Below are 18,457 nucleotides of genomic sequence, written 5' to 3' on the forward strand. Positions count from 1 at the left end.
TTAAAGCCTGGAAAAAACACTATGTGAGCCGCAAAGTCACACAGTCCAAGTACTGTACTGCGTAAATGTCAGACTAGATACGGACTTCCTGTGTTGCTGGATTCTGTATTAAAGGCACAGATGGAGGTCGGTAGCCCTCCATCGGTAGCCCGTTGTGCGGGTAGTTAGTAGCTAGCGATGGGACTGAAGGTGAATTGGTCAAGCATCCACAGGACTCTGATTTATTTTTTTTTTCTCTTCTCACTACTCTGAATTTGACTTAAAAAACCATAGTAACAGTTGTGTTGAGATACCTTTAATTACCTTAATTCATGTTTTATGATTTAAGGTAATTCAACCTGTCAGTTTTTTTGCCTTTTTTGAGGGAATATCATAGCCGTAACGTTCAATTTCTCGTAATTTCTACCATCCTGTTGTATTGAAAGCAATGTCACGGCTCGGTAACTCTTATATGTCGCACATCACTTTATGACGAAAGCACCCGCTATACCACTGGGTTCTGTATGAAAGGCACAGCCGAATATTTCCCTCCTCAGTTACGTTCAAATTCAAATTATTTGACACATCTGAAATATATTAACATAACATGATTCATGGTTCGCCGTCTCTTTAATTGATCATACAACTTTTTTTTTATGATTTTTAACCTGTAATTTGCAATATATATTTAAAAGTCAAAGCCTGGAAAAAAACACTATGTGAGCCGCAAAGTCACACAGTCCAACAAGTACTGTACTGCGTAAATGTCAGACTAGATACTGACTTCCTGTGTTGCTGGATTCTGTATTAAAGTCTAGTGGTTAGCGCGCAGACCTCACAGCGAGGAGACCAGGGTTCAATTCCACCCTCGGCCATCTCTGTGTGGAGTTTGCATGTTCTCCCCGTGCATGCGTGGGTTTTCTCTGGGTACTCCGGTTTCCTCCCACATTCCAAAAACATGCTAGGTTAATTGGTGACTCCAAATTGTCCATAGGTATGAATGTGAGTGTGAATGGTTGTTTGTCTATATGTGCCCTGTGATTGGCTGGCGACCAGTCCAGGGTGTACCCCGCCTCTCGCCCGAAGACAGCTGGGATAGGCTCCAGCACCCCCGCGACCCTTGTGAGGAAAAAGCGGTAGAAAATGAATGAATGAATGAATGAATGGATAATTTGCTAGGTATGGCGTTGGCGAGGCATCCATGTGGCTTACAAGGTAGCCAGCATTGGAAACGTTTTTTTCATGATGGAACGTTTTTGGGGTTAGGGTTAGGGTTAGGGTTAGGGTTAGGGTTAGGGTTAGGCCCGCAGTGAGGGTGAGGTTGCTTGCAAGACCACAGCAGCTGAAAAGAAAGCTCTTATTCTAAACGGCCGTATCACCACATGACATGTTTGTCACATCATGCATCTGTCTGTCCATTCACATACAATGCAGACGTCGTTTTTTTTACGAGGGGAATATCTGGACCCTCATAGCCGGGGGTGGCGGGGGTGTTTACGTGCTGTACAACCATGAGCTTTTTTGACAAAGTGTTCACATGCAAGAATTCTGCGATTCGCCGCTAGCTAAAAGGTGGACTGTAAACCAGACCCAGACGGGAATGAGGAGTACTCGCCCTGACAGGGTGAAGGGGAAGTAGAGAGAGGATGCATGGGGGGGGTTCTCATTCTCATCCTCATCCTCAAACACTCCTGACAGTACAAACTTGATTGCTAATGAAGCATGAAGTCGCAGGCTTAGCTGAGACCACCAGATTGCCGCCACTTATCCTTTATAACGTAGCATCAACGCTAGCTCTCTATCATCCGTTCACCACGTCCTCTTTTTTTGCAAGTGTTTATGGGCACGCTGTGATTTAAACCAGGGGCGCTGTGGAGGTCACGGCCACAGAGAAGAACATTAGCGTGTTCTTTACTGCTCCTGATACAGCAAGGTATCAAGAGTTAAGGGTAGTCCCCTGCACCACTCCGTGCCACCCATCAGGCCCGGTTGACTGATTGGAGCTCCGCATAACTGCATTAGAGTCTATAGATTTTCCACTGAGATCATGCAATATTTTTCTCCATTAGCGGATGCCGTTAAGTGTGGAGAAATTGATTGGGAGACATAAAAGCTTTTGCCGTAGTTATATTGACTAACAGGCAACATGCAGCGAAATGGTCCTTTATGATGCAGCTCGGGGGGGGGGGGGGCCTGATTGTCTCCTGACTGTTAATTCATCTCTTAACGAGCCACCGGAGACAACCCCCCCCCTCCTTTAGTTGCTCCCTAGCTGCTATTCTTACACGCTGGCCTTTTTACACGAGTCACTGTATCCGACCTTCTTCATCAGCTTTTCTTTGAACCCCACCGGCAATGGCTGTGACCTCTCCAAAAGGCCCGGTGGAGTCTTGCAACATGTTGTAGGTCGTGAGGTCAAATGTTGGGTGATTCGTCGCCAACGGCAACGATGACTGCACTTGGCCACATGTCTCGAGGTATTTTTATTTGATTATTTTTAGAGTAAATCAGAAATTCTGCGATTGGCTAGCGACCTGTCCGGAGGTGTACCAGGACTTACCCCGCCTCTTGCCCTTGAATAGGCTCCAGCATACCCGCGATCCTAATGAGGATACGCAAAATGGATGAATAATGTGAAATGCTGGGAGAGAGCTTGTTGAGATGGACCTTATTTGCCTTAAGGGGGCGCTAATGTTTACGAAATGAAGATGACCGTAAATGTTCTAATTATATTGCCCTAAAACATGAAGAAGGGCGGCATGCTAGGAGACCAGGGTTCAATTCCACCCTCGGCCATCTCTGTGTGGAGTTTGCATGTTCTCCCCGCGCATGCGTGGGTTTTCTCCGGGTACTCCGGTTTCCTCCCACATTCCAAAAACATGCTAGGTTAATTGGTGACTCCAAATTGTCCATAGGTATGAATGTGAGTGTGAATGGTTGTTTGTCTATATGTGCCCTGTGATTGGCTGGCGACCAGTCCAGGGTGTACCCCGCCTCTCGCCCGAAGACAGCTGGGATAGGCTCCAGCACCCCCCGCAACCCTTGTGAGGAAAGCGATAGAAAATGAATGAATAAACCCTGACTATTGGATCGATAATTAAAACGAGGCTGTTCATTAAAAAAAAACCATCAATAATCATATGGAGTGCATGAAAAAGTGGAACGAAAATCATACCTCTTTTGAACACACAACCATTTATTAAGAATTATATTGCACAACACAGAAGTATTAGAACCAATGTAGTAATGGTGGTAAGTAGCAAACGGTACTACATTGTTTCATTTTAAAGCGTATGCAGAGGTAGACAACATCAAATGCAGCAACTACTGCAATCACTGAATCAAGAGGTTGCCCATAGCCACAGCTGTTAATATGCAAATTAGAGACCCTGGTGGTTATTTGCGTTGTCGCCCACGCACCCGGCCCCTTATTGGAGACTTGGTTGTTCATTTAATTGGAGCATTTACGGTATCGCTTAATGGCCTCAATTTGCTGCGTATACACTGTACGGTTTTGGCAGGAAATGTCTGCATCGGAACTCCAAAACGGGAACAAACTTCGAAGATACACGCGGTGACAAGTCGGTAGTATCAAAAACTCAGAGAAACCATCCCATTGCTGCAATAATTTCTATCAGCGAACCAGGGATCGGTTTATCAATAAACAGAAGGCAAATGAACTGATGGTGATACGACACTATCATGATAACGTAAACCTTGTTTATATTGGTCACAACAAACGTAGCAGGAAATGTTCGTACTTTCCAACCAATCAGAGCACACCTTAAAATCACATGAATATTGGATTTTTTTTCACCTAACCATGATGCAAAGAAATTAGTTTGTCTCCTATTACTGCCAAAATCATCCAGTGTAGAACAAAGCGCTAGCTAACGCTAGAAGACAACTACCGTCTACCACAAATTTTTCACAATGCCGACAAAAACAAAAGTTATTTTTGCACGTGAGTGAGTGTGTGTGTATCACTACTACAAAAAGAAATGTGAGTATAACGTTCGGTGTTTAAGAGGATGAAAACCGCGACTTTAAACTGTACATTTTTTTGGTGTTGAAATGTCCGTGTACTAAAAATGTAAACATCTTTTTTTTTTAGTGTGAAAACAAAAGTGGATATTTATGAAAATGTAAAATATTATCGGCGTGAAGGGGACAGCGGCGGTCGTCTAAGGGTCAAGTGGGTGTTCTCGCATCACAGGAAAAAAAAAAAAACATAATTGTGAATGTACATTTTTACTGCAGAGAGTGATTTTTGAGGGGGAAGTTCGACTCCTGTAGCTTTTTTTTTTATTTGTTGCCTGCATTTCTACACAATAAGCACAGTGTTGTTTTTGCACAATTGGCTCTCCAAGGCAGACACACACACACACACACACAAAAACACACACTGTAGTCATAATTTATCAAGTAGGCTCCTTTCATACCAGGGTTGTGTCAGGTGTACGCAAACATTTTTTTTTTTTTTTACGGGGCGTATTGTGTAACCCCAGCGGCCAACCTTTATCACTGTGCAACAAAAAAAATCATAAAAAAATGGGCAAAGTTGTGTACTGTATGTACACGCACATCTTCGAGAATGCCGAGAAACATTCGCCCACTCACAAACGCCCCACAGCCACTTTCATTATGCTGCACTCCAGACGCCTCATACCTGCCATTGCCTGACACGAGCCCACACACACAAAAAATCACACACAAAAAAAAAAAAAAAAAAAACAGTTTTCGTCCTCCTCCATGCTCTGTGGTGGTCAGGACGCATATTCTGTATATTCCTGCCGACTTGGAAAGAGCTGCATGAGTCCCCGTTACTTTTCTTATTATTTCCACGTAAACGACACCGTCAAGTGCATACAACTTTAATTTTATTTAGCTTTTAGCATTATTTTTAGCTTCCTATTCTTTGTATAAAAAAAAAAAAAACATGGCCTCCTATACACACACAGCCTCAACTACCAGGACTCATTTCACAATGACTCTTTTCACATGCGTCACACCCTTCCCTGTATTTGTTCATCTTCTAAGATGTAAACAAATGAATAATGGCTAGTTTGTTGTTTATGATTGTAGTCATTTTTAATGAATTAAGTGATGGTAACATACATATTTATATATTTATATTTTCATATTCTACATATTCTGTCTTGGACCGAATGTCAAACTGTACTTTTTCCATTGAAAATAGTCATCACGGTCTTGGGACTTATAGACACAAACAGACAGGTGGCACCAAGCAACTTCTTATTAAAGCGGGTCGGAGCTTTTCTTCCCAGCACTCACACACACACACACACACCAGTGATGTGGAGAGACAAATTATTTTTTTTTAAATGTCAAATTTTTGTCTTACAGTACATATTTTCCCTTATTTTATGTTCGGGTAATTGCGGAAACAAATTCAGACACTAATGAAAGCAGTACAGCTAGCATGTTTGCTAGCTTGCTAAACAGGCTAACAAACGGATTGTAATTGCCTAGCTGTTGAGTGCTAATGGTAAGGGTTGTGCTAACGGTATATATCTTTTTTTTTTGATAATTGATCAACACAAAATACCTACCCATGCACTATTCATTTTTATTGAAAAAAAATTAAATTTCAAATTTATTGAAATGCAGTATTTGATGCTGATGTTCAATACGATACGATATTTTATTTTTTGTCCAACCCCGGGATGAAACTCTGCAGTTTAGCAAGCTAGTGCTTCATTAGCCATCTTAGCCAATTTGTTTCCAGTGTTCTAGCCTAAATGTATTCACTATTAAACGATACACACTTAATTGTGAATGACTACTATTATAAACAATAATTGAATGGCTGTTGGTGTTTATTACATGAGTGACGTCATAGTGAAAAGGTTTTTTTTTCTGTTATTGTTGTTGTTGTCTGCAAACAGCAGAAGACAAATGAAAGCCTTAACATCCTCCATCTCACCCGTGAAGACAAAAACAAGTCATTCCTATGTAAATAATATAAATATATAAATATGTAGCAGATGGTGGAAAAAAAAGAAAATACTAATTTATGGTGTCACGTTTGTGTATTTCTTCTCAGTGACAGCAACGCATGAAGGATTCCCCCCCCCTCCCCCTTTTTTTTTGCTGTTCTTTTGCAGTGCTTTATAATTTATGTGTTTTGGGTTGTTTTTTTGTTTTGTTTTTTTTTTTGCCCGAGTGCTTTATTCTCAACTGCGTCGCTGTGATTGCCAAAAATGCTGGCAAATGTGCTTCTTCTTCTTCTGTACAATGAAGTATACGCAGCAGAACTACAAGTTTTACTCCGTAATGTGCATTTTTATCAGCCTCTCTCTGTGTACAAGTTTTTTTTTTGTTTTTTCCTCGTCTTTCTCTCTTTTTTGTATTTTTTTATAAGTGATTTTTGGTCTCTTTTAAGATGGAAGAAAAAAAAAAAAGCTGGTTGTCACCGCTTTTTGTCATGTCTCTTTTCTTTTCTCCTATTTGGTTGTTATTAAAGATTTCATGATTTTTAAACAGTTTCCTCCTTTTCCCTTCCCGGATAGAACAGCAGCACAACGTTCCCGTTTAAGTGTGCCATCGTGTACTGATCTTGTGTCCTCACGCAGCAAATCCTTGCAGTGCAACAAAATAAAATCCAACTCGTAGTGTAAATAAAATAAATAACTATTACTAATAACTATAAGATATTGCTGGTATGTATTGTGGCGATACCAACAGGCAAAAAGGTCCTTTAAGGTGGGCTGAGAATGTGTGTGACGTTATCTTTTTCCAATGAGAAAGGCTGTCAGTCTGAGTGGAAAGTGTGGCTTAACAGTGCAAGCACTGAATGGAAGTTGGACTACATCAAGTTGTGTGGTTTCGGACAGGTTTGCACGTCTGATGGCACTCCCAGCTCGTTTGTGTGGATGCTCAGACACTTGGAAAATTAGCAAGAACATTGGTCCTGTCGTATCGATGATCCTTGGATCCTTGCAGTACACATCAGAGTGCCTGTTCCGTACATATAGAGGATCTTTGAGTAGCATCGTGAGTGCTAGGTCCAGTTATGTTGATCTTGATGAGCATTTTGGTACTTTGGACTAGTGTTTTTGCAGTAGTTCCTTTTAAAAAGAACACCAAAGAACGCCTGTTGCATATCTCTGAAGACCTTGGTTCTAATAGTTCATTAAAAACAGTGGACAACTTCTGTCATTCATATCTTTGAGAAGCACTTCGGTGCTGATTGTCATATAGAGGATCTTTGACTGGAGTTCTTGCAGTCGATCATTTAAAAAAAAAAACGGCACAGCCCTCCTGTCATATCTATGATCTTCAAGTAGTATTTTTGGTCGGGAAAATTATGAAGTCCTTGTGCCATTTTCTACCGCAAGGGTCGCGGGGAGTGCTGGAGCCTATCCCAGCTGTGAATTATTTTATGAATAAAATCATATCGTTGCAGGCTGCATGACTGAGACCCAAGTTAGATTCCACCCTCGGTTATCTCTTTGTGGAGTTTGCATGTTCTCCCCGTGCATGCGTGGGTTTTCTCCGGGTACTCCGGTGTCCTTCCACATTCCAAAAACATGCTAGGTTAATTGGCGACTCCAAATTGACAGTAATCCCTCTTTTATTGCCAGTCCAGGGTGTACCCCGCTTCTCGCCCATTGACAGCTGGGATAGGCTCCAGCACCCCCGCGACCCTCGTGAGGAAAAGCGGTAGAAAATGAATGAATGAATGAATAAATCATGACGAGGATTGGATCGATAATTAGAATGAGGCTGTTCATTAAAAAACACATCAATAATCATATCGAGTGCATGAAAAAGTAGAAAGAAAATACCTCTTTTTTGCGGTCAATTGGTTCCAGACGTGACCCGCAAAGTAGAATTCTTCCTTTTATAAAAGAAACATATAAAGCATAGAAATCATGTTTACAACATTCTAAACAAGTTTTTTTTACATTATTAGAGCCCTTTAGATATGAAATAACATCCCTATAGTCACCTTAAACTTGTATTAACTATAATAATAGACATAATAATAAAACATACTAAAGAGTATGGGCTACCTAGCTAGGAGACCCGAGTTCAATTCCACCATCTCTGTGTGGAGTTTGCATGTTCTCCCCGTGCATGCGTGGGTTTTCTCTGGGTACTCCGGTTTCCTCCCACATTCCAAAAACATGCTAGGTTAATTGGCGACTCCAAATTGTCCATAGGTATGAATGTGAGTGTGAATGGTTGTTTGTCTATATGTGCCCTGTGATTGGCTGGCGACCAGTCCAGGGTGTACCATGCCTCTCACTTGAAGACAACTGGGATAGGCTCCAGCACCTCTGCGACCCTTGTATCTTGAAGTTTTTTTCTGTAGTCAGGACCCCTGATATAGAGGATCTTTGACTAGCATATTTGCAGTTGATTATTAAACACACATTACAGATCAATAAAAACAACAATGCGCACCGGTCATATATAAAGGATCTTTGACTAATACTTGGCAGCACGGCGATCGAGTGGTTAGCGCGCAGACCTCACAGCTAGGAGACCAGGGTTCAATTCCACCCTCGGCCATCTCTGTGTGGAGTTTGCATGTTCTCCCCGTGCATGCGTGGGTTTTCTCCGGGTACTCCGGTTTCCTCCCACATTCCAAAAACATGCTAGGTTAATTAGCGACTCCAAATTGTCCATAGGTATGAATGTGAGTGTGAATGGTTGTTTGTCTATATGTGCCCTGTGATTGACTGGCGACCAGTCCAGGGTGTACCCCGTCTCTTGCCCGAAGACAGCTGGGATAGGCTCCAGCACCTCTGCGACCCTTGTACCTTGAAGTTTTTTTTTTGGTAGTCGGGACCCCTGATATAGAGGATCTTTGACTAGCATATTTGCAGTTGCTCATTAAACACACATTACAGATCAATAAAAACAACAGAGCGCAACGGCCATATATAAAGGATCTTTGACTAATACACAGCCCACTCCTGAGGATCTCCTCCTCCCTCTCTTCTAGTCTCAAAGACTTTTTGAGGTAAGTGGGATGAATGAGGAAAATGCCAATCATTGATTACCGCTGATTAGATCTGTCTCCTGTCACCCATCCTTTCCACTCCAGACACCACCACCATCACCACCGTGATATTTTTTTTTTTTTTTTTGTCTTTATGCTTATTTTCCTTCCTCCGCTCTCATTTCCTGTTTGCCTCCTTGCAGGCTTGATAAATGTGTTTGTGCATCAACAATAAGGTTGTGATAACACTCATATGGGAAAGTGAGTGCTCCTGCATGCAGGAACAGGAGAAGCCATTTTGCAGATTATTAGTCCAGACACTAGCTCGCTTCCTTTCTCCACGTATTTCTTTCATTTGCGGATGTCGCCTCGTGGTTGAGTGAAGTAAATGTGCTGCACATAGAGAGCGTGGTGACCGGAAAGGGAGAAAAGCAAAAAAAAAAAAAAAAAAATCAATTATCTTTTAGGTTAATATAGGTTGAAAAATATTCATGCAATTTTATTATTTCTATATGCACTACCACTAAAACAACCAACATGTGGTGCGAGTGTCATATCGGCGATTTAATTGAAAAGGTTTCACAAAACGATAGCGGAGGATGCAGAGGACATACACTTACGAAATCAGACACAGGGGCCATTTGTGGCCCTGACATAGTAACTATATATTGCACTCCATGCAGGTGTATGTTTAGTTGAATTTCTCTTTTTATGCAGGGCTTTTAACTTTGGAATCAATTGTGCAGAAACATTGTGAAAATGGCAGCAATGAAATGGTTCTAAATGGTCTTAAATTAGGGTGGTTTGATTCCACAAATCCACTGTGCTGCTTTTTATGACGGCAAAATTGTATATGAAAAATTCAGTTATTGTACAAATAGCTGTAGTAATGGTTAGATTTTTTTTTTTTTTTTAATACAGGGGTGTCAGTTTTTTGTCATGATATGGATGAAAGAAGGAGTTGTTTGAAGCATGACTAACAGGAGTGAAGCGTTTGGTTTGTACCTGTGTGCATCCATGTCCTCGCTTTCCTTTCGTGTCCGTTCAAAACGGTGAATGGATGGCGACAGTTGGTTTATGGCGATTACGACGGCGTGTCCTCGTTGTTTGCCTGCTGCTTTGATGGCATCATGTCACTATGTGTGTGTGTGTGTGTGTGTGTGTGTGGGGTCCCTGGCTCCTAGTCAGAGTTCTTGTTTCAGGCGTCTTCTGTCAATGCACAGCTATTTACTGTGAGTCCAAGCCGCCATCTGGCCTCTCTAATTGCTTTGGATTGGAAGCTGGCGTGTTATAAAGCACTTACACACAAACACACACACACATACACATAAACACATACACAAACACTGTCTCTTTTGGTTTGCTAGTTGAATGCAACATTGGAATAAAAGCCTCCCACCCAATTCCCTCATGCATTTGTATGTACAAACAAAGGTGGATGCCAATGTGACCTCTATAACATACAATAGAACCTGCCCCAAATGTTAGCCCCATGCTAATAACCAGGATTTGAAGTGACAGGTGACTTTATGTAGTCTCACAAGTGTGCTCATTTGTTGATTTTCATGCTGTTTGAAATCATGTTTGTGTCAAAAAAATGGAAACCACAAACTAACTACAACTAAAATAAAGTAAAAGTAATCACCCCCACACATAATGGACAGGGACACTAAACATACATATCATAGAGTGGCCTCTTATAGGAATGTACTGTATATGGAACCCGTATACGCCAATGTGACCTCTATAACATACAATAGAACCTGCCCCAAATGTTAGCCCCATGCTAATAACCAGGATTTGAAATGACAGGTGACTTTATGTAGCATCAAGTGTGCTCATTTGTTGATTTTCATGCTGTTTGAAATCATGTTTGTGTCAAAAAAAATGGAAGCCACGCACTAAATACAACTAAAATTAAGTAAAATTAATCACCCCCCCACACACACACACACACATAATGGACAGGAACACTACACATACATATCATAGAGTGGCCTCTTATAGGAATGTACTGTATATGGAACCCGTATATGACATTTTTCCAGCTTATTCCTTTTGTCACGTTCTGCATTGTCATCCCTCATTTATCACACTTCCATACCTGAATGTCATAAGTAAATTTCCATAAACTAGGGTTCACTATTTATAAGTTGAATATTTTTGTTAGAGCTGTTGAAGACCTTATAAATATTAACCTTTATACTTGTATTATACAATATACTGTAGTATACATAAGACAAATAATGCATGAATAACCTTATGACCAGCGTAGTATACTACGTGTCATCACAACGTCTTTGAATGCATCTTCTGTAGACTATTAAGCCCTTTTTATGCTTGAAAATGCTTAATTTAGGCCTCATTCAATGACAACACAACAATGATTTAATAATTTATATATGAATATAATCCTTCCATTCATTTTCTATGCCGTTTATTGTCATTAGGGGCACTTTGGGCGAGAGGCGGGGTACACCCTGGACTGGTCGCCAGCCAATCACAGGGCACATACAGACAAACAACCATTCACACTCACATTCATACCTATAGACCAGGGGTGGGCAAACTTTTTGACTCGCGGGCCGCATTGATATGACAAAATTTACGGGGGGGGGCAGACTATATATTTTACACGTAACAGTCCACCTGGTATTATTGTATCTGTAAAATTGTCATGCAATCTGCTATTATTATTTATTATTTTATATTTATATTTAAATGTTTTAAAAATAATAAAATATTATAATAATTACAATAATATTAAAATAATAATTATTATATTATTATTATGTAAAATATGCAAATATAACAATATTATATATAATTAATATAATAATTAGCATTAATATAATAATTATAATAATCATAATAGTTCTAATAATAATTATAATAATCTAATAATAATAATAATTATTATTATTATTATGTGCTTGTGTCCCTTTTTTCAGGAGCACTTTGTAAACAACAGACCATGTCAAAAAACGAAATTGATAAAACCATCAAAAGGTTGGCTCAGGCCATGATGCCAGGTTGTATGTTGAGTTTAAATGAAATACTTTGGAAAGATTGGGCGGGCCGTATTCAAACACTTGGCGGGCCGGATGTGGCCCCCGGGCCGTAGTTTGCCCACCCCTGCGATAGACAATTTGGAGTCGCCAATTAACCTAGCATGTTTTTGGAATGTGGGAGGAAACCGGAGTAGTTAGTTAGTTATATAGTTATATTATATAGTTATATAGTGCTGGAATACCGGAAGCAACGTCCCACCAAATATGTAATATTGAAGAAAATGGTGGCCAGACCCGACTTTTGAGGCATATTTTGTAAAACATTGGATTGGAACTTGGTCAACTTTTGGTGGCTTCGACTTTAAAGGCTCTTCTTAATTTGACTTTGAGCTGTGACAGCTGCAAACGCACTGTTGATTAAACATGTGTGTGTGTGTGTGTGTGTGTGTGTGTTTGCCTACTTTAGCCTCTCAGCTGATAACGCCTCTAAGACAATGCCTCTTCGTTTAACCTCTGCCCCTCGCCCTCTCTCAGTCCCCCAGACCTGACTAATAAATCCCAGAGTGAGTGATGCAGTGGTCAGGCCTGTTTTCTTGGATGTCTTGAGTGATGAATGTGTGACGACGACCTCAGGGGGCCTTGGCAGGGATTAAAAGATATCTCTATCTGACCTCAATTATGAAAGGAGGCTTCTGCATGCTTTTTTTCCCCCCTCCCTAAATAAGCTTTAAAGATGCTTTCACAGTCACTTTCTTTCCTGAGCTTGGTGAATCATCACATATTAGGACGTGCCTGTCTCGGAGTGAGTAGCTTTAGTGCAAACATGTCAGTTTGTGGTGAAGCAACCTTGTCATTTAGGAATAAGTGTCCTCTGCTTATATTGTAATTATTATTAGAAAATGGAAAATTCTTCCATTTAATGCGCCTTTTCACCTGGATAGTTTTACTTATCAAGGCATGTCAACAAACAACCAAAATGGAGGACAACAACGATCACCTATATTTTTGTCCAATAGGCATTGAAAGCAGCAAGAATATGGCTGAAGTATAAAAAAATGATGATGACCACCACTTATTAATCCCGTCAACAGTGAACTACTGTACCACTTACCTTGAAAGCGTCGGCATAGGAACAAACAGTAGGTTCTTTCTTTTGTGGAAGACTTCTCAGTCGTTTTTTCATCCCCCCCTTTCAGCAACAAAATGCTCCCATTTACTCAAATGGAGGAAAACATTGTCAATAAACTGGAGTACAGTAGGTTCAGGAGGCCTTTTATGATCTCCCATTTTCCTTATTTTATTTATTTACAGTATATATTTTATATAAGGTGAAATACTATAAAAAAAGTTGTTTTTTCCGCAAAAGGGGCAGAAATGCCATTGCCCCACCTTTTTTTTAATGTTTATATTATGGATGCTGCAATCAGGGTTTTATGCTGCCGATCCCGATACAACCATCCATGAGCTGGTTTATATAAATCACACAATCATCAAATTGTACAGTTTTACGTTCAAATTGTCTGACTAAATACTAAATATAATAAAAGTATTTTCAAAATATTAATAAATAAATTCATAATTATTATTTTCATTATTATATACTGTATTTTATGTAAGGTGAAATACCATAAAAATTTTGTTCTTTCCGCAAAAGGGGCAGAAATGCCATTGCCCCACCTTTCCTTCTAATGTTTATATTACGGATGCTGTGATCAGGGTTTTATGTTGCCGATTCCGATACAACCGTCCATGAGCTATTTTATATAAATCATATTCAGTAGCGCCGAGTGAGTTGCAAAATGTTTGTACAGTTTTACATTCAAATTATCTGACTAAATATAATACAAATAAGTTGAATGTTATTAATAAATTATTATTTACATTTACTGTATATTATTATTTTTAAGGTGAAATACTATAAAAAAAATATTTCCGCAGAAGGGGCAGAAAGGCCATTGCCCCACCTTTCTTTCTAATGTTTATATATAATTATTCAGTAGCAGCGAGTGAGTTATAAAATGTATGTACTGTTTTACATTCAAATTGTCTGACTAAATACTAAATATAATACAAATAAGTTGAATATTATTAATAAATTATTATTTACAATATTATGTACTGTATATTATTATTATTGTTATTATTATTAAGGTGAGATACTATAAAAAATTATTTCCGCAGAAGGGGCAGAAAGGCCATTGCCCCACCTTTCCTTCTAATGTTTATATATAATTATTCAATAGCAGCGAGTGAGTTATAAAATGTATGTACTGTTTTACATTCAAATTGTCTGACTAAATATAATACAAATAAGTTGAATATTATTAATAAATTATTATTTACAATATTATGTACTGTATATTATTATTATTGTTATTATTATTAAGGTGAGATACTATAAAAAATTATTTCCGCAGAAGGGGCAGAAAGGCCATTGCCCCACCTTTCCTTCTAATGTTTATATATAATTATTCAATAGCAGCGAGTGAGTTATAAAATATATGTACTGTTTTACATTCAAATTGTCTGACTAAATACTAAATATAATACAAATAAGTTGAATATTATTAATAAATTATTATTTACAATATTATGTACTGTACATTATTATTATTATTATTAAGGCGAGATACTATAAAAAAATATTTCCGCAGAAGGGGCAGAAAGGCCATTGCCCCACCTGTCCTTCTAATGTTTATATATAATGTTTATTCAGTAGCGGCGAGTGAGTTTTAAAATGTATGTACAGTTTTACATTCAAATTGTCTGACTAAATACTAACTATAATACAAAAGTCGAATATTATAAATAAATTATTACTTACATTATGTACTGTATTTTATGCAAGGCGAGATACCATAAATAATTATTTCCGCAGAAGGGGCAGATATGCCATTGCCCCACCTTTCCTGCTAATGTTTATATATAATGTTTATTCAGTAGCGGCGAGTGAGTTTTACATTCAAATTGTCTGAATAAATACTAAATACTAAATATAATACAAATAATTCTCCACCACCCCGATGGGTATGGTTCTGCCTAGCAACTGTAGTGTAGCCATCAAGGTCTTTTCAATCGAGGTCTTCACCAGATGTAACTTCACTGGACACAATCGGAATGTCGCGCTCCGCCTCAGTGAGCCCCGGTCGATGCGAAGAAAGGAGTAAAGGATGACTGTTTTCTTTCCCCCTTTACCCTCGAGTGTGTTGTTTGCGGTGACTGAAGGTTCAGTGACAGCTTTTTGCCTGTTGGGAGTTCCGCTTGGGAGAGGCTAGTTTTCATGGAACGCTGCTGGGGGAAATTCTGACAAATTCAATCCCTTTAACACCGCTTTGTTTTGGTTTAATGGTTCCGCCTAACTTAGTTCTTCCATGCTAACTCGACAGGATGTGATGTAAACCAGCATCCAAGTAGAGGACCTCTGACTCGTGTTTTTTTTTCAGTTCTTAAAAACACCAAGTACTCCAGTTGTATAAAAGAGTTTTGACCAATGTTTTTGCAGTAAAGCCTTAAAAATAAAAGAGCACTCCTGTCGTTGAAGGCCGCAACCAACTCTTGTCATATCGAGGATCTTTGACTAGCATTTTTGCAGTTGGTCCTTCAAAAATAGTAGAGTGCTCTCAGGTAGAGGACCTTTGACACGTGTTTTTCCTTTTGTTACTCAATAACAGTAGTGTTCTGTCATGTTGAGAATCTTTGAATTGCATTCTTGCAGGTCTTTCAAAACACCAGCGTTCCCTGTTTCATAGAATGCTCCTTTCATATAGAGGATCTTTGGCAACAGGAGAGCACTCCTGTCACATAGAGCATCTATGTGTATCACCAAATGTAGTTGGTCCTTAAAACAGGATTGTTCTGTCATGTTGACAATCTTGGACTCGCATTTTTGCGGTAGGTCTTTAAAAGCACCAGAGCTGCATGTTACATAGATGATCCTCATTCATTTTCTACTGCTTATCCTGGAGCCTATCCCAGCTGTCTTCGGCCGAGAGGCGTGGGTACACCCTGGACTGGTCGCCAGCCAATCACAGGGCACATATAGACAAACAACCATTCACACTCACATTCATACCTATGGACATACCTATGTGATTGGCTGGCGACCAGTGCAGGGTGTACCCCGCCTCTTGCCCGAAGACAGCTGGGATAGGCTCCAGCACCCCCGCGACCCTCGTGAGGATAAGCGGTAGAAAATGAATGAATGTATTGAATTGTGGTCTCCTATAGAGCAGCTAGTGTTTCGATCTTCCAGAATCTGCACCTATTCCATTGCACCTGTATTTCCTTTGCTTTGTTCCACCCACGGACCCGCCTCCGGGTATGCACACTCCACTGTGATTGATCACAATGACCAAAAAAAAATTGCAAATTGCTTCCTAACTATGAACCATATCAGGAACTCCTCCCCTCTGTGACATCACAAAGGAGACATTTTACCACGCCTTTTGAAACAGAGCATTTTGAGCCATCCCAAACTTCTTTAATGGTTCACTTACAAATGCAAAAACCTCATTATCTGAAACTTTGGCATCATTTAACACGAGAATACAACATTCTAACGACATTTATAGGTCAGAAAAGTTGAAAAAGCATAATAGGTCCCCTTTAAAAACAGCATGCGCCTGTTATTTATACAGTAGAGGATCTTTGACTTGTGTTTTAGCAGTAGCTCTTTAAAACCATGGAGAATCTTTGTTTTGCAGTAGGCTACCAGTAAGTTCTGACAAAGAAAGTATGATTTATGACCGTATGTGGGCCCGGGCCGTGCATCCTTAAGGAGCGAAGAAGGCTGCTGACGAGATGATAAAAGATTTGACATCAACATGGATTGAAACCAAAGGGAGATTGAAACATTTGCTGACATTCCGCTGATGTCATCTGCATTTCATTATACCGTATGCAGATAATGTCTGCTGCCACAACAACTCCATGAAATAGCGAGTAACAAAAGACATTATTATGTCACACATTCTAGGAAAATGTGTTTTGATTCTGCTGCCGAATTGACAAACAAAACATGGCGAGAAGAAATAAATTGGTAGCAATCACAGAGGAATGGAATGCAAGGAAGGATTTTTCATGTTTAAAAAAAAAATAAAAAAATAAACTACAGTGTAGAAGAGATGAATATCAGTAAACGAGAAAAGGAAGATTGGTGTTGGAGAGATTGCGGGGTAGGGAAAAAAAAAAGTGCTGCAACGAAGACGGGTGCTTGATGATAAGGACACTGACACATTCATCATATTCCGACGTTAAGACGGAGACGACTTGCTCCGAGTGCCGAATCCCATTTTTCATTTTCAGAGCTTCACATCAGCGGATTACATAAAAAAATAAAATAAAAAAAAAGAGCATAAACATGGTGTAATTAATTCACATCTGGGTGCATATTTGAAATCAATAAGTCGTAGTGCAGACTTTTGGAGCCTCAGACTCAGCGGACCATTGTGTCCACTCATACTCATTTATTCTAGTTCTCCACTTTAAGGACTTTCCTCTGGACAACAGCCCAACTTCTGACTTGGCAAGCTCTTAGGATTGATGACTGTGCTTCTCTTCAGCAAAACAAGATACACTAAAAACAGACAAAAAGCACTACACCACTACTTTTAATCAATTCACTCATCAAACCTCGCATGGATTAAACCACTTGGCAAGACATTTTGGACCCTTTTATTAAAGCTTGCCTATTAATAAAAGTAAATATAAATGTCTTAAGAGCTACCTGTTTGAGTATTGTTTCATAGAGGTCATCAAATGCTGTTGAAGTTCATCAATGGCATATTTGTAAAAAAAAAAACAGGCTTCACTACACATCTAAAAAAAAAAAAACAGACTATCCGTCATTCAGCTACAGCAGTGGAAGCTGTAAATTAGATTTTTTTTTTGTTAAATGTTCAAAAAATAGGCTAACCGAGCATAATGTTGCTGTTAAAATGTGACTGTAATGTTAGCACTTTAGCTCACGTAGCTATGTAGCTAATGCTACATGCTAGAGTTGTATCCTCTTAATCTCTGTTGTGTAAAAACTGGATAAATTGTACTAATTATTCAAGTATAAATTAAGTATAAATAAATAAAAAATAAATAATATAATAATAATGAAATAGTAATAAATATGTATAATAAATAATAAATAAAGTATTATTTTTTATTTATTAATTATTCAAATTAAACAAATGTTCCATAGAAAAATCAAATATAATACATTCATTCATTTTCTACCGCTTATCCTCACGAGGCTTGCGGGGGGTGCTGGAGCCTATCCCAGCTGTCTTCGGGCGAGAGGCGGGGTACACCCTGGACTGGTGGCCAGCCAATCACAGGGCACATATAGACAAACAACCATTCACACTCACATTCATACCTATGGACAATTTGGAGCCGCCAATTAACCTAGCATGTTTTTGGAATGTGGGAGGAAACCGGAGTATCCGGAGAAAACCCTCGCATGCACGGAGAGGTCTGCGCGCTAACCACTCGACCGCCGTGC

General features: G+C 39.4%; 1 protein-coding gene across 2 annotated transcripts in view; it reads left to right on the forward strand.

Annotated features, from left to right (window-relative positions):
- The window catches only part of LOC131105329 (nectin-2), a 174,558-nt gene that overhangs the window by 95,554 nt on the left and 60,547 nt on the right, over nt 1–18,457 (forward strand). The gene's annotated exons all lie outside the window — the stretch shown is intronic.

The sequence above is a fragment of the Doryrhamphus excisus genome, linkage group LG5 (assembly GCF_037039965.1).
Source record: "Doryrhamphus excisus strain RoL-2023G ecotype Guam linkage group LG5, RoL_Dexc_Guam_v1.1, whole genome shotgun sequence".
NCBI classification, from domain to species: Eukaryota; Metazoa; Chordata; class Actinopteri; order Syngnathiformes; family Syngnathidae; genus Doryrhamphus; species Doryrhamphus excisus.